A 24,386-nucleotide genomic window follows, 5' to 3' on the forward strand; every position below is an offset into this window, starting at 1 on the left:
TCCTTTGTTCATTAGAATTTACATGTGCATATGCACATAATTCCGGTGGTAATATTTTTTACTCAATAATTTTTTTTTCCATTGATGCTATCAACTCACCGAATCTCTATATGTATAATTAGATCTAGTTTTCATAGTCTTGATTTTATAAGCCCTATGGGCACCACTTTACCGTAAGGTTTCCCTTTATAACTTACTTATAAATTCCTTTTGAACACTCTTAATGTTCAAAACTTTCATTTGATAGTATTTGGTTGGGGTTAGGGCTCCACATGGTGGGCCCTACCTCCCACCATGTGGACCTTCTCCTAGGGTTGGGGGAGGGCCACACAAACACACACACACATTATCCCTTGGAAGATATTATATTAGTTAGTAAGAACCATATGGATCTGATTTATATGGGAGGGTTTCCTACTCATTATAAGGTTCAAAAGACTTTTAATTCAACACTATATACAAATGACTATGCCCATGTTTGGTTTTTTTGTAAGTGTGCAATCTACTTCTCCGTCTCTTCTTGGTTGGAACCAAATGATGCAGCTATATATAGGCTCTCTTTCAACGAAATCACACACACACATACACAAGTATCTATAACTTTGATATTGTCTACTCACATTGTCACACAACCACATGAGTTACTTAGAAGTAGGGCAATTCAAACTGTATGATCAAAGCCTTATCTCCTTCTATCTCATTCATGGGGGCTATAGCTCATTGAAGGCTTTCTGCTTACAAATATACAAATGCAACACCCAAACTGGGAGTTCACACACACACACACACATGCATACTCTTGCAGAATGAGTCAAGTATGGAGCTCCACTGGTGCATTCTCAACCTCCTCTCTGAACACACACACACACACACACACACACACATGAACTTGCTATGTCACTGGTGCGTGCACACACACATCCTTATCTCATTAGATTTCCCTATTCTCCTACCATCATTATCTGGGATTGGCTCTTGGCTTGTCAAATACGACTTTGCTCATGGGTAGTGGGTGTATACACACACACACACACACACTCTGCTCATGGGTAGTGGGTGTATACACATGCACACACACACACACTCACACAAACAAAACTGCAAGCATACTCACAAACAAATCTGGCTCTTCTTACGCGAATTTCTTTTAGATACATAAATATATTTACTATGATTTACATATTCATATCTAAGTATATCTCATCCTATTATTTATCTCAACGGTAACATATTTTTACTTTACCATTAAAAAGTACTATGGGAAAAACCGTCAATAGCTCCGTCTCTTTAACTTGGGTCAAAAAGCATTGGTTCTTTCTTTCTACTATCTCATTATCATCTCACACTCTAGCTTGATCCTATATCTAAGGTAACTTCCAATATATATATATCCTATATTTTTTTAAGTTTTCTTATATTTATTTTTAATAGCTACTAGGAAATCCTAGTGGGACACTAGCTTGCATGATTTCAAAGATACACCTATTTTAATGCATTATTGCAAGTATGCTTACAAAACTTTGTCAAGGAGCAATGTCATGCTTTCATATTGCATAAGGTGTCCATTGGAATCAATGAAACTCTAAGCTAAGGAGACCACAAGAAGACTTTTGTTGCCAAAATTGTACCCTATTTTGATGATTTTTTTACACAAGGTTCCAATCCAAATTGGAACAGTATATAAGTTTGTACCTTATGAGCTGAATTTTATGCCCTTATTTTTACTTTTTTATTTGGATCCATGGTTGAGGAGATACGATCAAAATGGTGGACCTCAGTCTGTCCTCATCCGTTACCATATACATGTGGTAGTGATGTATATGAACACACTAGGACCGTCAGGGCATTTTCTCCCTCTTTAGGAGGTTCTTTTCCTAGATTGTATATGACCATCAATCTAGGGCTATCTATCTTTCCATTGCACACTAAGTAATACACTCTATGTTGTGTGCCTTGAGCTTCCTTCATCTTCTACAAGCTGTGCGTTTTTCCCTGTAACCCTAATTCCAACAATTGGTATCAGAGCAAGTCACATCCTCCCGGGCTTAGTCTCCAGCGTTGCCAAAACACCCCTGCTCATTTTCTCAAATTTCAACAAGCTTTGTCAAGCATCAGTAGATCGACAAAAAATTTGGGATACCTCATAGACCTAGGTTTGCTCAAAATTTCATTTAGGGCTCATTTCGACCTCCATTTCCACTACGGACGGGTCTACACGAGCAATTTTGTCATTTTGTCTAAAATTTTTGTAAGTGCCAATTAGTGCATAACAAGTCCCATATAGTCTACTATGGCTTGTGCTATATAGCACATGTTGGTCTCACTCAGTTTCTCCTCATTTTGGGCTGTTTTCACATCAAGTGCGGGCAATTTTGGGCAGTTTTCACATCAAGTGCGGGCAAATTCCATGGCTGACAATAACACAGATGTGTTCAAGATGTTTGCTATTGAGGACAGATTGAATGGGGACAATTACCCTGTGTGGGCTTACATGATGCAACATGTACTTGTATCAAAAGAAGTTTGGAATATTGTGCAGGGCATTGATGTATGTCCTGGTACTGTGGATGCAGGCCATGTTGAGGTTGCTCCAGGTTTTTCTACCAGGGTTGTTGTTGTCAAAGTTGTTTTGCCTATGGTTGAGCAGGCTCATTGGGATGTAAGAGATGCACATGCTCATGCATTGATTGTATTGTTTGTGAAGCGCACTATCGATCCTCACATTCGTTTAGCAAATCTACAAAACATGCTTGGGATAATCTGGCAAGTCTTTATGCAAGCTGCCAATGAGGCTAAAATTTCTTTGCTACATAAAGAGCTGGAATCGAAGATTATGCATGAGGAAGATGAAATGAACACTTTACTTGTTGGTGTCAAGGATGTTAATGAGCAACTATTTTCTGCTAGAGAAGTCATTTTTGACAGTTCACTTGTGCATAGACTGTTCTTGATGCTTTGTCAGATTCTTACCAAACTTTTTCTAGTACTTGGAGACTTATGACCCAAGGAAATCCTAAAGTTGTCAAGTTTGATGCACTATGCACATTGCTATTGCAAGAGTCACTTTCCAGAAAAAACAGGACTAGGCAGCGTGCAGTTGAACACAATTTTGTTGCAGTTCAAACAAAAGATGGAAACAGCAATGTAATCACTTCTTATGGTTCTGCTGTGAGTGGCAAAACTTCTGTCCCTAATGCTTCTGCTGGCAACACTTTGTCTAGAAATTCTCGTGATAAGGACAAAAACAAGATAAAAGCTAATGATCACTTGATCAAGCAATCTCCAAAATTGAAGGCAAAAGAGGCTAAGAAGAGAGAGGTTGGATCCACTACAAGGTCCAATACAAGTTCAGTGATTGTAGAGTCTTCCGTAAAAGGAGATTATGATCCTGATGTTGATGCAGAATGGGCTTTAGTGTGGAGCGCACTTATGATCCTATTGTCCATGATGCATGTATGTCGGTTGCTGTAGATTCACATGTGTGGTATTTTGACAGTGGTGCTACAAATCACATTACCTCACATCGTGATTTGTTTACCTCTATTGAGTCTATCCCTCATGGAAATACGATCACTTATGCCAACAATGCTTATTATCATGTTCAAGGAGTTGGAAAGATTGTGCTTACTACTGCAAATGGCAGTTCTTTCACACTTTTTGATGCATTGTATGTACCTCGGATCAAAAAGAACCTTTTGTCTATATCTGCACTTGCTAGACTTGGTCTCGTAGTCAAATTTGTGGATGATAGATGTACAGCTTATGATCTGATATTTGGTGATCAAATTGTCACATCTAGCCATTTGTGTCGTGGGCTGTATAAGCTCACTTTGTATGACAAGTGTGAACAAAATTTTTCAAATATAGTTGTAGATCAAAGGGCTGTTTCAGATGCAAAACTGTGGCATGCATGTTTTGGACATCTAAATTTTTCCAGTTTGCTATGTTTGCAGAAATTTGATATGGTTGCTTCAATGCCGCCGCTTGAAGCACATGTCAAGCATGTTTGTGAAGGCTGTATTTTGGGTAAAATGCAGCGTGCTAAGTTTCCAAAGGATGGGTCAATTCCTGCTACATGTAGATTGCAGCTTGTGCATAGTGACGTTTGTGGGCCTATGCAAACTCCATTCTTGGGTACTTTGTGAATTTCATTGATAAATACTCCAGGCATGCATAAGTATATTTATTGAAAGCTAAGTCCAATGTGTTTATGCGCTTCAAGCAATTTCTTGCTATGGCTAAAAATGTCTTGAAATGTACTATGGGCACCCTCCATTCCGATCGACGGGGGGAGTATATATCTCATGAATTTAAAGCATTTTTGGCTAGTCGTGGGATAAAACACCAATGTGTAGAGCCATATACGCCTCAGAAAAGCGGTGTTGCTGCGACAAAAAACAGGTTTCTTATGGACATGGCACGGTGTCCTACGAAAGCGTTGCAGTCTATGACTTTATATGAAGCATGGCATGATAGAAATCCATTTATTGAGCACATGCATGTTTGGCTGTTTGACCTATGGTTTAGGCCTATGGGAATTTTTGAAAATGTTATAGATCGGTCTATTTCTGATGCAGATGTACATGATGTACTTGATGAGGAAAGGGCTGAAAATGAGCAGGTTAGAGGTATGCCAAAATGGCTGGTGCACGCTTTGCATGACAGTCAATTGGATGCACCTTTGTCTAGTCGTACTCGTTCAGGCTCTCACCACGCATCTTATTCATGAGCAAATTGTTATGCTTTGGCTGTGTCTAGCTTACATGATGTTGAGGAACCTCTATCTTTTGATGAAGCACAAAATTCAAAAAACTGGATGGCTTCCATGCAATCAAAATATGATGCACTTAGAGAAAATGACACTTGGACTTTATGTGATTTGCCTCCTGGAAAAAAATTCCATTGGTACAAAGTGGATTTACAAGTTGAAATGCAAGCCGGATGGTGAGGTTGATCGCCATAAGGCTCGACTTGTTGCAAAAGGCTATGCGCAGAAGGAAGGCATAGATTATGAAGAAACTTTTGCTCCCACTTGTCGTATGACTACCATTTGTTTTCTATATGCATTAGCAGCTCATTTTGGTTGGAATGGACATCAATCCGATATTGTTACTGCTTTCTTGAATGATGATATTTTTTAGGAAGTCTATATAACAGAGCCTCACGGTTTTGTCAAAAAAGGACAAGAGGACAAAGTGTACAGATGTAAGAAGGCTTTGTATGGGTTAAAGCAATCTCCTTGTGCTTGGTGTGCTTGGTATGAGAACCTGACACTCATTTGGTCAAACTAAGCTTTCATAATCCAACAGAAAGCACATTGTATTTCAAGTGTGAGGACCATGTACTTCTCATTGTTGTTCTTTATGTGGATGATTTGTTGATCACTGGTCCCAATGAGGCACATATTGCTGAATTTAAGGCTGATTTGAATGCTACTTTCAAGATGAAATATTTGGGGCTGTTGCATCATTACTTGGGCATACAATTTAAGCAATGTGATGGTGGTATTACCTTGTGTCAGAAAAGCTACATAGAGACTTTTCTATGTAAGTTTTGACTTGAGGATTGCAAACCTATTGTCACTCCCATGGAAACAAGTTTGAATTTGAGTCTACATGATGCTGGTGATCCTGTTGATGTCACTCTTTTCCAAACTGATGTTGGATGCCTCATTTATGTATGCAGACAAGATCAGATATTCAGTTTGCATTCTCACAGGTCAGCAAATTTATACATAGCCCAGGGTCTAAGAAATGGTAGGCTATCAAGAGGATTTTTCTCTACTTGAGTGGCACTTTACATCTTGGCTTGTTTAATCCCAAGGTGGGATTATCGCCGCCAGACTTACATGCTTTTTTGGACTCACATTGGGCTGGTTGTTTTGACACACGAGTGTCTATAAGTGGTTTTTGTTTCATGCTTGGCTTTTCATGTATATCATGGTTGAGTAAGAAGGAACCTACTGTGGCCACTTCTGGTTCTGAGGTTGAGTATAGAAAAGTCTTCAAAGCTACGGTTGAGTGTGTATGGCTTAGACGCCTTATGCTGATTTGGGTATTGGACAGGACACTTCCAACACTATCTACACTGATAGTTAGAGCACATTGGAAATTGCCAAGAACCCAATTTTTCATGCTTGCACAAATCACATTGAGGTGCATTACCACTATGTCAGGGAGAGACTCTCAGCAGGAGAGATTAGCTTGGCTTATGTGCCAACACAGGACAACCTTGTAGAACTTTTCACAAAGGCATTGTCTCATGAGAAGTTCAAAGCTTTTTGCAAATATTTGGGCTTACTCCCCTTTGTGGACTGATCATGTCCTCAGGGCATGGCACTTCCCTATACTATGTGTCAACTCTCGTTCACTGCATCACTCCTAGGCGGATTTGTTACCATATACATGTGGTAGTGATGTGCATGAACACGCTTAGCAATGTCCGGCATTTTTCTCTGACTAGGAGGTTTTTTTCCACGTGCATTGCATATATGCCCATCAGTCAAGCTGTCCATTTTTTCCATTGCACACTAAGTAATATACCCTCGGTTGTGTGCCTTGAGCTTCCTTCATCTTCTCCAAGTTGTGTGTGTTCTCCTACAACCCTAATTCCGACAAGTGCTTCTAGCACACACTTTAGAGGATGCACAAAAGCTTAGGCTTGTCCTTGTGAACTTTTGCTTGCATAGTGGGCTGATTGTGAATGAATTCAAAACAAAGGTTATGGTTGTGAAAACCAACCATAAGGAGAAGCCATGCATTGTGTACAACAATGAGACACTTGAGTTATTGACAGCTTTAAGTACCTTGGCCTTGAGGTTTCGGCCAATCACAAGTGGCATGAATGTGACTAAACCTTCCAAGTCAAATTTATGTAGTCCAACTATCTCTAATATACTCTAAAACCCAATATGCATTCTCAAATCTACTAACACTGACTATAAAACACACAAAAATACCCTAGACAATCCACTTTTACAAACATTTCTTTCTGACATGCACAGCAAGAAAAATCATGTATGTATTTCTATTTGAATGTCTCATTTCAAAAACACTTCTTTATCGCAACAACCATAGACACCAGATTGCACTTTCAAACTGACATATGAACTCAACAATATTAAAAAAATTATGTTTTTAGTTTTCACAATTAAAATTCACTCTCACTTGACCATACACTTGTTCTTGACACAATAAATATGTGAATATTGAAATGTTTGTATTTCTCTCTCTAACCTGCACGCAGACAATCCCCCTCTCTCTAACTACCCTCAACACACACACACACACACAGACCGATTGGATGTCGCCCTCTCTCACTTTCTTAATAGTGCAACAACAAGCCGTCTGTCTCTCTCTGCTTTCTCCTCATGGAAGCATACACAGCACAAAGGGTACCCCTCTTGGGCTCCCCGTCCCTCACCGAGTCCCCCCGCTTTTCGCAACCCTGGCAACATCCCCCTCTTTGCACTCTGGTGACCCTAGCTCTCCTTGTGACCCCATATGCTCTCTCTCTCTCTCTCTCTCTCTCTCTCTCTCTCTCTCTCTCTCTCTCTCTCTCTCTCTCTCTCTCTCTCTCTCTCTCTCTCTCTCTCTCTCTCTCTCTCTCTCTCTCTCTCTCTCTCTCTCTCTCTCTCTCTCTCTCTCTCTCTCTCTCTTTCGTGGTGATTCAAAGCTGCCGACAACCTTCAATCAATTTTCCTCATCAAAAAATTAAAACCATTTTCCTTATTATGGTTAGCAAGACCCTATTCACCCACAAAACCTCGTGAAAAAGGAAATCGTAGGGTATAAGGACAATCGCCTAAGATCTCAAAGATCTAATTCGGCTTGTCTTGAGGCTAGATCTCTCATTCTTTCTTCTCTTACAAAACTCTTTCTTGCTCCAACCTCCCACTTAGTACTACAAACCTTCATACACACATGTTTAGAAAACTTCATGACTCGGATTAACTTTTATTGTCAATTCGACTATGCGTAGCAATCTTGACAACCCCCAAAAGATCTTAAAAAGATGTCCGTCAGATTTAGGAGCTCTAGATTTTTGCCTTAAGAAGAGCTAACACTAGCAATCAAAATACCCAGTCTTCAAATCTGGGTAACAACAAAGTTATTCAGATCTCTTCTTATTATACGAATACTATCCTACAACTTGACTAGAAAGAAGCTAATAACAGCTTATAGAGTGCGAGAACTCTTGAATATCATCAAAGCGGAATTAAAATGGACTAAAGCAAGCTTAAACACGGTACTAATGCAACTAAGTAGATATGTATGCTTCTAAATTGCCCATGCATATCCCCATATTAACCCGAGTTTGGTACAAAATGTCAAAATATTGAGAGGTTAACATTCCTCCCCCACTAAAATGTGAAGTCATCCTCGATGAACAAAAATATATGCTACACTTCATTACTGCAGCTCTGCAGCTACACGTCACTCCTACTTTGAAAAAAATAACTTCCTCCTCTCCTAAAATGCAAACGCTCTCATGAGCACTACATCCTAAAACACATCACACATAACAATGTAGTCTGGCTATTCTAACTTGCTATAAAATATGAAAAAGATTACATTTTTTATTAGCTATCAATCAATCAATCATTAATGAGTGACAAATTAATAAACACTAAACGTAGTGATATAAACCAAGTAACACTAAAAAGTGTATATATCCTCACTGACAAACATTTATAAAGAACTACCAATCACCAACCCAAACCTCACCAATAGCAACTAAAAATAAATAATAAGGTGATCAATTAATTGAAAAACTATAAACACCCCAGGCCAGACAACAAACTTATTACTATTTAATAGCAAGAACAACCCTATGGTGATAGAGCTTTAATAGAGGTAAACCTATGAACCCTATATTATATAGTAGTATTCGCAGTTAAATGGAAGTCATTGCCTTTAAATCGTTTCCCTTCTTTTGAATTTCCATTTTTTTTGTGGGTTTTTTCATGCATTCTTTTTTCTTGTTTTTGTTTTTGTTTTTTTCTTTTATCAAGCACGTCGGACTTGATTGCATTTTATTTATTTATTTTGCACACATTCCACTCTCACTGCTAGGTCAAGTAGGAATTATTAGCACTTTACACTTCCATCCCGTACAAAACCTCGATACGGCTTGTGGCTCTGACACTAGAGACAGAGTGGACCCACCACCCTACCAAGCTTGTACGGCGTTAGGACCACAACATAGAACATAAAGTTTTTCTTTATCCCCCTTTGGCTCATCACTAGTGTAAATTATCTAGCATATTGGCCATAATCTAGGGTTTAAAGGTCTATACTCCCATACCATAGAGACCTACATCACTTTCAAGGATTGTTAAATCACCATTAAGAGCATAAATATATTGCCATAACTAGATTAGCCATAGTGATTCTATTAAAAAATCACCCACACTACCACTTTAGCCACTAATCAGCTTGGTCATGAATAGGTGATTAATAAGCCTAAAGAAAGGAAATTTAATGAAATCATATAAACCCCCTAGTCTAGCAAGTTTATTAGGACTATAGATAGTGCAGTATTAACTTGTCACTGACAATCTTCCTTGAGCAAGCATGTAAATTTAAAAAAATTACTTTTGATCATTTAAAAGTAACAATGGAAAGTAGACCACATTTTTTAGTCTTCTTGAACATGCTCCGTTGAATAATTGCATCCCTAGATATAGCTTGGACATGGCATCTCCTCGCTTCATAACAGCTCCTGCCCTTCATTCAAAATTGCTCACAGATTAGACTACACTCTCCCAAAGGAATGTAGTGATCCTACTCCTAATTTTTATGGGGGTGTTGTTTTAGCTTTGTTTTTGTTTAGTTGGTTTGATTGTTCTTTTGTTTTTAGTCTTTTTTAAATAAAACAAAAAATCAAGCATAAAAGAAAATGTTTCTTTTTGGATATTGTTGATTTTTTAATTTGTTTGGAATTTTATAATTTTATGATGTTTTTTTTTCACTTGTGTATGCAATGCGAGGGTAGTCAAAAGCCCATCTCCCCCTCAGCATCATCAACAGCGTCTCTCACAAACATATGATGAAATAATGCAGGTGCATTGGGTACACCAAAAGGTGCTCCATGCTGGACTATAGGCTTCCATACATGGTCTAGTTGCCTACTCTTAGTAAAAGCTTCAGAATCCTACTCGTAGAACATGTCCTAGTCAAAGGGATCTATACAAGGTCTAGAAACCTACTTTTACCCAAAAGCTAAAGCTCCCTACATGCATGTCATCCCGTATCCACCATGCACTCATGTTTCTCTTGTTGTGCTATGGATCTCAAGCATACATACATGCTACAGACACCTACTTTCTAATAAAAAGTTGCAATGTCCTATGTGTACAATGACCTATCCACTATGAAAAAATTTAACATAAAAAATTATTCTTTGTCACAACCAAAATCTATGTGTTAATGAGGTAACAATAGGTGGAATAACTCACTAGATACACTGAAGAGTATTTCTCTATTATATCATTCTCATTTATCTCATTTAGATTCATCTCACAATTTCCCAAAACATATAATTCATCCCAAACATATTTATCTCTCATCATTTTTAAACTAACATTACATCTAAGAAAAAAAATGTAGCTCATTCAAATACTTACCTGCAAAGAGGGAGGGATTTTATTATCTCTTTACTCAAGTGCAACTGTATTTATGACGAGCACTTCGAAAACAATATGGTTCTTTGCTTTGAAACTACACCAAACACTGACAAAATAACATCTTCAAACTTCCTCTCAAACCTCACATCTCAAAATCTTGTAGCATTTTTAACTCTCAAACATCTCCTATCTCTTCAATATATCCACTGTATCTCTCAAACATTGCACTTCTCTAGCTTCTCCACTCTACTTCTCAATCATCCCTCAAGTCCTTAGCATATTTAACTCTCGAGCATCCCTCAACTTCTTAACATCTCTATTGCTCAATGCTCTCCAACATCCCTCACTTTGCTAACGTGTTTTCAATTTACACTCTCTAACTTCTACTCTTTCAAACTCTACTCTCATGCATTTCTTTGTCCCCCAAACACCAATATTTCTTTCACCCCACAAACATATTGCACTGCAATTTTGAAACATAGAACACACTAGACATGACATCTACTAAGTCTAAATTGCTTTATGCCCATTTCAGTTGTCATAAAATTATGCATTGAATTTTTCTCATTCGGCCAACTCTCATAGACAATTTTGCTAAACTTCTATCATTCAAACACCAAAGTTTTGCCAAATATGTTTGAATTTGAATTTCACTGAATGCCATTATTCCTCCTACAAGTGAATCAAAATGACTCACATATGAGCAAGGATAAACAAGGAACCCTCTCCTCAACTATATCTTATCTCATATCACTCAAGTCACACTTAATCACTCCTACTCTTTACTCACTTTTCACTCTCCCTTGAAGGCTCGAACTCACAAACTTTCTTAATTTCTCTCCTCACTTGATAACTTAACCACTTTATCAACTTTCATCAAAACTTTGATTCCATTCATCTTACACACACATAAAAGCACTAAATATCCAAATAGGAACAACAAAGACTCCTCAATGTAGCCCAAATATCTACTCACAAAAGATAGTACATTAGAGCTCACACTCACTAGCCATATGACATGGAATCACACCTCTCAGTTATATGAATCTAACTTAAAAATGATCTAGCTATTTCATATCACACACAAGAAAACATTTTGTTTTATTTTTCATTTTCCTAGACCAAATAGTCACTACTTACTCTCTCCTATAATTCCCTCATCATTGAGCTAAAATGGTATAGTTTAGTAATTCACTATTTCCACAAAACCTTGCAATATGTCCTATCACACCATAATATTTATACCTAGATTGTCTCTTCTCATATATTTTACTATCCTTGATTTCTATCCACTCTTTTATAGGCTCTATTTGAAACTTTGTTTGCACATTTTGTCTCCTAGGCATACTATTGTGCTCTACTCTCTCTGATTTGTCCCCCTCTTGCACATATGCAATGTACTGCCTAATTATCTCATTCCCCAAAATGATCACATGCAGTAGAAACGCATGTCTATATCCCTTATGCTTGTCATCATCGTCACTAACATGTTGAATGTGTTCTTCTATTTGTTTTTCAAACTCATTCAATGCTGAGGATTTTTCCAGATTTTGTTGCTTAGTAGAAGAACTTGACACACTTTCAATATGAAAGTGCTCATATGCAAAGTGCTTTGTACGTGCATCCTTACAAGCAACTATACTTTCTATGCTATATTCCACCAAAAGGAAAGTACACCTCTCTTATTTACTATAAAACACACCGCTTAATTCATAGGGTACTAAAGTTTTAAAATAAATTTGCTGAAATATTTGTAAATGCTCCCTATCAAAACGCACTTCTAGCAAGGTTTGTCTTTTCTCGATATCTATCAATGTAGCTATAGTATCATCCACTAGCTCTCTTTCCTGTATGCACACATCTCCTAGTAAACATGGATTCTCTATAGAAATATCCACATTGTTACTGATGGAGTTACTGATATTGTCAATACATTGATCATTGTCAGTTTTAGAGATCATAGAGTCACTCTCATATAGCTTCTCACCATTTCAAGGAACTTGACACCCTAACTTAAACTATTTATACTCATTAAGCTCCTCTTTCATCGCTCTAATACATTCACTCATGGTTTTCACTTCCTCAAAATGAGATCTATGTTCTTCCTCTAAAATCAGGAAAATCTCTAATATCCGATCCTTTAATTGGAGCATCTCTTGTTTAATAAATCTACTTGCTAACTTTGTTGACTCTTTATTATGTTTAGCTTTCGATAGAGCTTCTCCCTTCTCTACTTCTAATCTAGTCATCTTTTCTATCACATGTGTGATAGTTAAATTTGCCATTTCACATTCCTATCTTAGTTGAACTTGTGAAGATTCATTCTTGGATCTCAATTCTTTAATACAATTAGATTTCATACGCATTAATTCTCCTTCTATTGTCATACTAAGTCATACTCTAATAGACATTTGTCTCCCAACGGATGTACCAAAAAGGACTATACCTTCCAGGTCTTACTAATGTAGTCCAACTATCTCTAATATACTCTAAAACCCAATATGCATTCTCAAATCTATTCACACTAACTATAAAACACACAAAAATACCCTAGAAAATCCACTTTTACAAACATTTCTTTTTGACATACACACCATAAAAAATCACGTATGTATTTCTATTTGAATGTCTCATTTCAATAACACTTATTTATCACAACAACCATAGACACAAGATTTCACTTTCAAACTGACATATGAATTTAACAATCAATAAAAATTATGTTTTTACTTTTCACAATCAAAATTCACTCTCACTTGCCCATATACTGGTTCGTGACACAATAAAAATGTAATTATTGAAATGTTTGTTTTCAAATGATTTATTTTTGGTAAATTTTCACTTCTCCCAATCCCAATGCTTCTAATATGCAGTATTCTTCAAATTTAAATCTCTAGCAAGCATTTACAATAATGCAGAATCATAAACACATGCAAGTCTGATTTCTTCAAATTTAGGAGCTCCAGATTTCTCACTACAGACGAGCTAACACTAGCAATCAAGATACCCGATCTTCAAACTTGGGTAACAACAAAGTTATTCGAATCTCTTCTTCTTATACGGATACTATCCCACAACTTGACTAGAAAGAAGCTAAAAGCAGCCTATAGAGTGTGATATTATGTCCATAGCTTTAAGCTAGCATCCACAACGAGTGTGTTGAGGGCCGTTTTTCAAATTTTGCTCCACCTCTCTCTTGGTATGCACTTGATGCATGAAAATCACACAAAAAACCTATGTATTTATTTTGTACATAGCTATGGTTTTGACACATTTGGATCTCGGAATAAGGAGAGGTAGGAACAAACCCTATCAAAAAAAAAAAATCACTAGATGTTGATTCTACCCAACGATCACTACCTGACGATCAGTACAGGTGAAGAGTAAAAGTCAATAGTGAGAGGGAGGAGAATTATATGCATTATTGAATTGGAGTCAACAAAATATTATCAAATTCAAGCATAATTCACTTGTGGACACAAGGCTTGCACATGAAGTCAAGAGGGGAACACCTGGAAGACTTTTGAAAAAGAAAAGACGGACACATATTTTTGTGGGATTTTTCTCTATTTTTTGTATTCCGAATTGGAAATTAAACAGCAAAGTTATAGGCATTGAGCTCATCTTTCGACCCCTATTGGAGCTATGGTTTGGGAGATATGGAAAAAATGGTTGAGCCTATCTGTCCACTTGGGAAGAAGTCATGGTTATCCAACTACACACACCAATTTCTTATAGGTTTCTCTCCAATATTGTTGTATTTTCTATTATTTTGTCAAGATTATCTCAACTATTATAAGGAAGCTCTTGGACTCAAGCTATGAAAGGTGGCATGGAGAAAACGCTCGCCATGATGAAGGCGATTAGGAGGAAATTGGTCAATAAGCAGGGCACACGGAACTCTCTCATTGGGGGAATGCCTCTAACTGAGGTTACTCTGTAATAACTCCTCTTGCTCATAATCTCTTCTCTGATCACTCTCTTGGCCTATAAAAGGAGGCCTTCTCTTTTGTAAACACGCGACTACACTACACACACACACACACAATCCCATACACACATACCTACACATCTACACATACACACCCTTGTGCTAGTAGCACGAACCCTAATCACATAATCACAACACCATCACCATCACCATGCACAATATGAGCACCATATCTCCACACACTTTTAATGAAGGATTGCAGGCACAATTTCAAGAAGAATAATGATGGCTACACTCATGATATTCCTTGCCATCAACTCCCATCCCTCCATTATGCTTCATATGGTCTTGTCTCCTTCTCATCTTCTTTCCCTATGCTACCTATTTTATTCATCTTTTGCAAGCAATCAACACACTCCATCTTGGTGCCATACCTTGTGTCATTTGGGATACACTTCATTGTGAGTATTGTTTATGCTTGTTCTTTCCATTTTGCTTATGTTAAGGTGGGATCTCCATTGTGACTCTCATCACCACAATTTTGGAGCATTGAGATTCACTCATCAATCACACACATACTACATCACATGTAACTTTGGTCCCATAGGTCATATTTGACCTCCGAGGATGATAATAAAATCAATCTCTCTCTCTCTCTCTCTCTCTCTCTCTCTCTCTCTCTCTCTCTCTCTCTCTCTCTCTCTCTCTCTCTCTCTCTCTCTCTCTCTCTCTCTCTCTCTCTCTCTCTCTCTCTCAGCGTAACCCTAGCGCAGACTAGAGCAGACCAACATCGTCTACCTCAGCCCCCCCTGGGCGAAGGGCTGCCCTGGGGTAGGCGTTAAGCTTTAGCCTAGCCCCCCTCAATAGCCCACGCAGCTCTGTGCGAAGCTCTGCCCCAGCCCTGCGAGACGGCCTCAATCCGAGTTTCGGACTCAGCCCTACGAAGTGCAGCAGGCCGGGGCGCCCTTCGGCAAGGAGAGATTCCAAGCATTGTGCACCCTTGCAGGGCCGAGCATACCCGCAGCACGAGCTTCCACTCGACGCTGTTGTTTTTCGACAGGGGAGGCGTCTGCAGATCTCGATACACTCAAAAAAAAAAAACTTTTCAAAGGTTGTTGTAGCCTTGGGCATTAGAGAGGTTTTTTCGGCACTGGTTTCTGGTTTTCGGCTTCAGCCCTTCGAAGTACAGCAGGTCGTGGTGCCCTCCAGAAGATACTCGGCACAGTTAAATCTACAGGGGAAAAATCTGCAGGTCACGACACAGTTCAAGCCTTCTCACAGTTCTGAAGTTCATAACTTTTTCAAAGGTTGAAGCCTTGAGCATTCTCAAAGGTTTTTCCCTCTAGAATTTGTGAGTCAGTGGTTGGTTCGCTTTTATCCCCTCAAGCATAGGGATGGCTACTCCAAAGACCCCCGCCAAAACAAGACCGAGTTTTGCAACAGTGCTGGCAGCCCCTAGCAAACTTGATCGCATCACACAGTTGCAAGCAACTCTTGATCGAGTCTTGGAGGAAAACTTTGAACTCAAATCTCGCCTGTGCAAATTAGAAGAACAATTCAAGTCTATGGCTGACCTCACCACCGACAAGGTAAAGGAGGTTGAGGCAAAGGTTAGCCAAGTTCACTCAACAACCATTGCCCAAGTAAAGACGTGTGTAAGATGAAGAGTAACAAATTAAGTAAAGAATGCCAATACAGGAGCAAATAGAGGCTTTGTATGGCCTATTGCTATTTCTTTTAATGAATTCGATATGAGGAAGCTTAAGAAGATCCTTTCTCCAGATAAATCTAAGGTCGTATCCGTCTGTAGACGGGGAATGAAGGGATATTGAAAGGTTGAGAAATTGGGTTGATTTGCAAAAGTTCTCAACAGCAGTCAGATCATCTGGGAGGGAGGTAGGCTCAATCTTTAAGCAGTGGGGGTAGATTTGATCAATCTTGTTAGAGAACATTCTGTTGTTAACACTCAGCAAGTCATCCATATATCTAAAAGTATGATTGAATAATGGAAGTATTTTATGGTTAGTTTCCAATTTCTTAAGACACCATTTGTATTCAAAAAAGGCAAGGTAAATGTTACACATAAGTGGTGAGCAAGAGAAGCCCATAGGGATGCCAAGGCATTGGTTAAAGTAGCAGCCACCTGCAATCATAGTGCAGTTATTCAACAGCTAGAAGATATAGGAGCAGAGCTTTGTTTCATTGGAGTGTAGAGGGTGTATGGAGTGAGATGCTTGAATCCATCTGGGTTTCTTGGATAGAGAGATAAAATGATACTTTCTTTTTTAGCACTGAAAAAGGATAAATTAATAACGTTAGCTAAAACAGTCTTGAGGCCGAGATCTCCACTAAGTGGAATGTTTTCATAGCATTGTGTAATGTCAGCTGCTGTAAAGATGTGGAAGATATGTTGAGGAAGGTTAAGTGAGACTTATGTAACATTTTTGTTAGCCAGAAGGGATTGTATTGGATATTTAGGAAGTTTTTGCAAATTCTTTGCTTCTCTGCACAAATGAGTTCAAATTCTGTGAGAATAATATCAAGGCAGAGAGTAATATCTTTGGTGATATCTGTGAAGATGCAGTTAGAGGCATTAGATATTCATCTGAATTTATGTTTGTGGAATTTATATGTAGGAAATAGTACAGGTAGCCTGATGTTATTAAGAGAATAGCCATGTTGTCCTAGATGTTTAGAGATCTTGTAAGTGATCTCTTGCGGCGTTTTGTTAGTATGACAGAATTCTTTACCTAACACTCGATCCCGAGCGCCTTTCCAAGCAAGGTATTTGCATATAATAGTAGGACAGTTGGCACTTTTGTCAAGCCCGACCACAAGCCATTTATCTGAGATTAGTTGAAAATCAAGAGCTAGTTGAGGAGTAAGCCAATAGCTATCAGAAGAAATCCATTTTCTAGGAAGTAGAGAAATTTCATGAAGGAAGCCTTCCTTCACTAATTCCTTTAAGTCCGGTAGGACTGTCATCTCCAGTCGAAGAGCACTGACAAGGTCAGTGAGGCAGCTAAATAAAGCTGATAGAGCAAGGTAAGCGTTTTTTGGATAGTTGGGTATGTGATTGAGCCCTTTGGCTAGTAATTTACATATTGTGACATTATCGATAATGCTAAGATCCTGAGTACAGACATGGTTACCAAATCCTTCAAATTTTTTGCAGAATGAGGTAAATTGAATGCAAGTACAGTAAGGGATTGTTTCTTGTCTAAGAAAGTCATTATTTAAAACTAATCCTTTTATAGGATGATGGTATTTCCATCCTATGAGAATGTTGTCAAGCAGTTTATGATTTCCATAAAATAAGTCAAAGCACTCACAAAAAAGGTTTTTTGGTGAGATCCAATTGAGAAGGATATTGTGAAGTAGACAATGTGTGTAGATAGCACAATACTTCGAATCATCTTTGCTGAGAATCATTCTTCCACATGGGTTGGTAGAGACCTGCAATATATTCATGGGTTAGATTTCAGGGAAGTTTCTGATTGTGGGGAATCTGCCTCTCCCTCTAGTAACACTACGAGATTTTCCTCGATTAGATGAGGAGCTAGGTGTAAAAAAAGAGGTGAAGGAGTTGAAAGTAGCCAAAGAGTTAGCTCTTTTTAGAGCAGGAGAATCATCATCTTCAATACAAGGTTTAAGCAGATTAGTGATTAATTTGACCCCTTTAAAGTTAGCATAAGCGGTGAGGTATAGACCGGCCTCATCTTCTTTAAGCTCTTTCAAAATATCATGCATAAGACCACGGAAGATATTAAAGGAAATTTGTGCAATCACAATCTGCTTAGCCTGTCCACCAAGCCAAGAGCAGATGAGGGATAGATGAAAGTCAATTGGTTTCTCTCGGAATAGCAGATCCAAATGGTTGAGGATAAACCATATTGCATGATCAAACCACATGATGCTTGATTCATAGGTAGCTTTTGGGTCAAGAAACATGCAAGCACATTTCACATAGGGGCGAAAGATATTCCAGATAGACTCTATGTAGAAATCAGGGTTGCTTTTTGAAAATTCCATACTACCTTTAGTACGTATGTACAATCCAGCATTTGAGGGGCATTTGGAGTGGTCGATGAGGTGAAGGTTAAAGGGTGCTTTAATTAGTTCTCCCTTGTCCAGGAACTGCCCACCTTTGAGAATCTTGAGTTTACAGCCTTCCACTGTTGAGGCAGGAAGATTGGCCAAGTACACCCAGGTTTCACTAAGAATAGGGGCTAGGAAAGCTTTGTTCGGTAGAACTCACAATTGATGGTCAACTCCGAGAGATTCAATTTCTATTTGTCTTATTGGTAAGACAGGGAACACTTTAGAGATTTTTGGTACCATCTCTAGGAGTTTAACATCATTGAGGGAACAAAGATAATTTTGGAATTCTTTTACTGCTTCTAGTGCTGCACTATCTCTATAGAATAATCCACCAGTTGGAGGGATGGAGGGGTTTTTGGGGTGCAGATAAACGAGGGGTTAATTTGATGGATGCTATGATTTACTCAATCTATGCATGATGTCAGTGGAAGGAGAACTCCTATTCACTGCAGGAAATGCAAGACCATTGGCCATGTCCTTGTAAGATGTCTATCGCTTGAAAATTTGAACTGCCAACCATCAACTCCCATAAATATTTCCCTGGGAGCTATAATCTCATGTTGTGAGTGCTTTTTGGCATGGTCTGCACCATCTGCTCTTGCAAGATGACCTTAATATTAGGGCATTTTTCTGTGTTTCTAGAAGTTCATTTGTCATTGTTGATAGCCAAGGAGCATTTTCTCACATAACTTTGATTTTCCAAACTACAATGTAGATTAATTTTAACCTGTAGAGTGGGGTACTGTAAAAGTAGGTGATCATCAAACTCATGATCCATGATCCCCTGATTGGAAGTCGTAGAGTCTCAAACCAATGGTTTCACTCTCTAATATCCACTCCCTTAAAACTTCTTGTCAGGTGTATGTTTTGCATTTGAGTAGATGTTGTGGAAGGTTATTATCCTCAAAGAAGTACAAAAAAACTGATAAACTAGTTGATACCATGCAAGATGCTCCCATCAATGCCTTTGTTGGAATGCTCTTGAGGCAGCTAGAGTGCCACCTATTATTGTTGTTTTGGATCAGCTCAGCGTGCCCATGGGGTCTTGCTTACAGCAAAACCTAAAGCGGTCACCTCTTTGTCATGCTGACTCTTATAAGTCCTGATTTCCCATGTTTGTTGCCATGTTGCGCAAGCTCAAATGGCTCAAGCCGTCGATGGCCTCGACATGTCATAGCTAGCCACATCTACAACAAGTTATTATGTTTCCAATGGTGTGTGTGTGTGTGTGTGTGTGTGTGTGTGTCCATACCCATTTTTGTGCATCTTCTCCATACTTCATCAATTACAAGCTATCGAGATAAGCGATACCATGTAGAAGAAGTACAAGAGCCATCACATGCAACTGCACGCAAGCTCTGTGTGTGTGTGTGTGTGTGTGTGTGTGTGTGTGTGTGTGTGTGTGTGTGTGTGTGTGTGTGTGTGTGTGTGTGTGTGTGTGTGTGTGTGTGTGTGTGTGTGTGTGTGTGTGTGTGTGTGTGTGTGTGTGTGTGTGTGTGTGTGTGTGTGTGTGTGTGGGTGGGTGTTCTAATCATAAATAATAAGACATAATTGAACTTTTACATTCAAAAGAAAGTTGGCTTTGGAAAAACAAAAAGATAAGTACAAAAACAACTCAGGCTTAGAATTATTTTTGTACAATATTTGTAAGAATGAGGTCCCACTCCAGTAAACAGATAGTAGATGCAGTACTCAAGTTATTTACAAGGGCTATGCCCCATGGTGGAGATATAAGGTAGTAGATTTCAGTAGAATCCCAAGCGTTTAAGCGAAATCGAGATTTAAAAGTGTGTGTGTGTGTGTGTGTGTGTGTGTGTGTGTGTGTGTGTGTGTGTGTGTGTGTGTGTGTGTGTGTGTGTGTGTGTGTGTGTGTGTGTGTGTGTGTGTGTGTGTGTGTGTGTGTGTGTGTGTGTGTGTTTGTGATACTTATCACGGCCAGAAAAAAACACCACCCCAACAGGTCCCTTTAGAAGGGCTAAGTCCATGTGTGGATTTTTTTGAAGTGAGTAAATTTAAAAATGAGCTAGGAGTTGTAAAGTACCACTTTGTGTGTGTGTGTGTGTGTGTGTGTGTGCTCACCCTAACCCAGGCACCAAACACAATGAGTCGCTAGTAGGCCGATTGTGAATGGGCCTACTACCTTATTAGAGAGATCAGATTATCTTTCTTAAAATGTAACTCAGGCAAGTCATGCTGAGTAAGATTTTGAAAGATTAAGCAAACTATTTATTTTTTATTAAAGCCATTGTGGCAATATTTTGCTATTAGCAGTTTAATATCTGCCCACGCAAGGAGACAGGTGGAAGAGGAGTAGATGATTAAATACAATAGGCTGATACAAGTGCTGATTGATGCTTTGTGAGGCCGAATGAGTCTTGTTAATCCACCTAGGTTTTTTGGACAGAGAAATGTAAAAAAGATTCTTCTTTCTTGCATTGGAGAAAGCCATCTTCATCACCTTGGCTGGAACAGTCTTAAGGCCAAGATCCCCATCAAGGGGGATGTTTTCATAGCATTGTGTGATATCTGCTGTAAAGATGTGGAAGATTTTGTTGAGGAAGGTTAAGTGAGACCTCTGTAGAGTTTTTTGTTAGCCAAAAGGGGTTGTACTGTACTTGTAGGAAGTAGTGGCAGATGTTTTGTTTAGTGGCACAAATAAGTTCTAACTCAACCAGTATAAGTTCAAGGCCTTTAAAGAGTGATATCCTTGGTGACATCACTAAATATACCATTGGAAGCATCATATGTCCATCTAAACTTGTGCTTATGTATTTTATAGGTGGGAAAAAATATAGGAAGTTTAGTGTTCTGTACAAAATAGCCTAGATTTTCTAAGTGTTTTGAGATATTATTGGTAACTATTTGTAGTGAAGAGTTAATTCTACAGAATTCTTTTCCAGACACCGAATCACGGGAAGCATTCCAAGCAAGGTTTTTGCAAATAAGAGTGGGACACTTAGAGCTTTTGTCAAGCCCGACTATAAACCATTTATTAGAAATAGTTTAAAAATCAAGAGCAAGTTGTGATATAAGCCAGGATTCCTCAGAGGCTAACCACATTCTAGGAATTTGTGATATTTTTTGAAAGAATCGTTCTTTCACAATTTTAGTTAAGTCTGGTAGGACTTTCATCTCAAGTTGGAGAGCACTGACAAGGTCAGTGAGGAAGCTTAGTATAGTTGATAGAGCAAGGCAAGGGTTTTTGGGAAAGTTAGATATATCATTGCGCCCGCTGGCCAAGATTCTTCGTACATAATATTTTAAATAATGCTAAGATCACAAGTACAAACATGCCTGCCATATGTATCAAAGTTCCTGCAAAATGTGGTAAATTTATAGCATGTGCATTCGGGAAAAGATTCTTGCCGAAGAAAATCATTACTATAAACCAAGTTTTTCACAGGTTGTTGATACTTCCATCCAATGAGTATAATATTGAGTAATTTGTGATTACCAAAAAGAAGGTTGAAGCACTCACAAAAAAGGTTTCTAGGTTGTATCCAATCGAGAAGTACATTGTGAAAGAGACAGTGTATGTAAACAAAACCTTTGTTGGGAGCCACTTTGTTGAGAGTTTTTCTGCCACAAGGACTTGTAGTAACCTGTAATATCACCAAGGGTTACAATTCAAGGAAATTCCTAATGGGGGAGTTCTTGCCTCTTCCCCTAGTGTAGCTACGAGCCTTCTCCCGGTTAGAATAAGAGCTAGGAGTTAAGAAAGAAGTAAAGGAGTTGGGGGTAGTCAGAGAGTTGGGCCTTTTCAGAGCAGGGGAATCATCATCATCAATACATGGTTTGAGTAAGCTAGTGATAATCTTAATGCCTTTGTAGTTAGCATAACTAGCAAGGTAGATCCCAGGCTCATCAAACTTTAGCTCTTTTAAGATATCCAGCATTAATCCACGGAAAATGTTAAAGTCAATCTGAGCAATTACTATCTGTCTAGCTTGACCACCCAACCGTGGTCAAATAAGAGAGAGGTGAAAATCCACTGGTTTTTTTGGGAAGAGTAGGTCAACAGGGTTGAGAATAAACCAAATGGCATGATCAAACCACATGATGCTGGATTCACAAGAGGCTTTAGGTGTTGGAATTAGGGTTGCAGAGAAACACACACAGCTTGAAGAAGACGAAAGAAGCTCAAGGCACACAATAGAGAGTGTGTTACTTAGTGTGCAATGGAAAGAGAGATAGCCCTAGAGTGATGGGCGTATATACAATGCCAGGGGGAAAAAACCTCCTAAAGACGGAAAAAATGCCCTGGCGGTCCTAGTGTGTTCACACACATCACTACCACATGTGTATGGTAACAAATCCCCCCTGGAGTGATGTGGTGAACGAGAGCTGGCACATGAGTAAAGGGAAGTGCCATGCCCTGAGGACAGGATCAGTCCACAAAGGGGAGTAAGCCCAAAGCTTTGCGGAAAGCGTCAAGCTTCTCATGAAACAATGCCTTTGTGAAAAGATCTGCAAGGTTGTCCTTTGTTGGCACATAAGCCAAGCTGATCTCTCCTGCTGAGAGCCTCTCCCTGACATAGTGGTAATGCACCTCAATGTGCTTTCTGCGAGCATGAAAAACTGGGTTCCTCGCAACTGCCAATGCGCTCTGACTGTCAGTGTAGATAGTGTTGGCAGTGTCCTGTCCAACACCCAAATCAGCCATAAGGCGTCTGAGCCATACACACTCAACCGTAGCTGTGAAGACTTCCCTATACTCAGCCTCACAACTCGAAGTGGCCACAGTAGGTTGCTTCTTGCTCAACCATGATATACATGAATTGCCAAGCATTAAACAAAAACCACTTGTGGACACTCGCGTGTCAAAACAACCAGCCCAATCCGAGTCCGAAAAAGTATGTATCTCTCGCGGCAATGATCCCCCCTTGGGATAAAACAAGCCAAGATGTAAAGTGCCACTAAGGTAGCGGAAAATCCTCTTGACAGCCTGCCAATGCTTAGACCTTGGGCTATGCATAAATCTGCTGACCTGTGAGACTGCAAACTGAATATCCGACCTCGTGTTGCATACATAAATGAGGCAGCCAACAGCACTTTGATAAAGAGTGACATCAGCAGGATTGCCAGCAACATGTAGACTCAACTTCAAACATGTTTCCATGGGAGTGGCAATAGGTTTGCAATCCTCAAGTCCAAACTTACATAGCAATGTCTCTATGTAACTTTTCTGACACAAGGCAATACCACCATCACACTACTTAAACTGTATACCCAAGTAATGATGCAACAGCCCCAAATCTTTCATCTTGAAAGTAGCATTCAAATCAGCCTTAAATTCAGCAATATGTCTATCATTTGGTCCAGTGATGAGCAAATCATCAACATAAAGAACCACAATGAGAAGTACATCACCCTCACGCTTTACATACAATATTCTTTCTGTTGGACTGTTACGAAAGCCTTGTTTGACCAAATGAGTGTCAGCTTTCTCATACCAAGCACGAGGAGATTGCTTCAACCCATACAAAGCCTTGTTACATTTGAACACTTTGTCCTCTTGTCCTTTTATGACAAAACCTCGAGGCTGCGTTACATAAACTTCCTCAAATATGTCACCATTCAAGAAAGCAGTAACAATGTCTGATTGATGTACATCCCAACCAAAATGAGCTGCCAATGCACATGGAAAACGCACAGTAGTCATACGAAAAGTAAGAGCAAAAGTCTCTTCATAATCTATGCCTTTTTGCTGTGCATAACCCTTTGCAA

This window comes from Adiantum capillus-veneris, chromosome 21 (genome assembly GCF_014529385.1).
Source record: "Adiantum capillus-veneris isolate H3 chromosome 21, ASM1452938v2, whole genome shotgun sequence".
In the NCBI taxonomy this organism is placed as follows: domain Eukaryota; kingdom Viridiplantae; phylum Streptophyta; class Polypodiopsida; order Polypodiales; family Pteridaceae; genus Adiantum; species Adiantum capillus-veneris.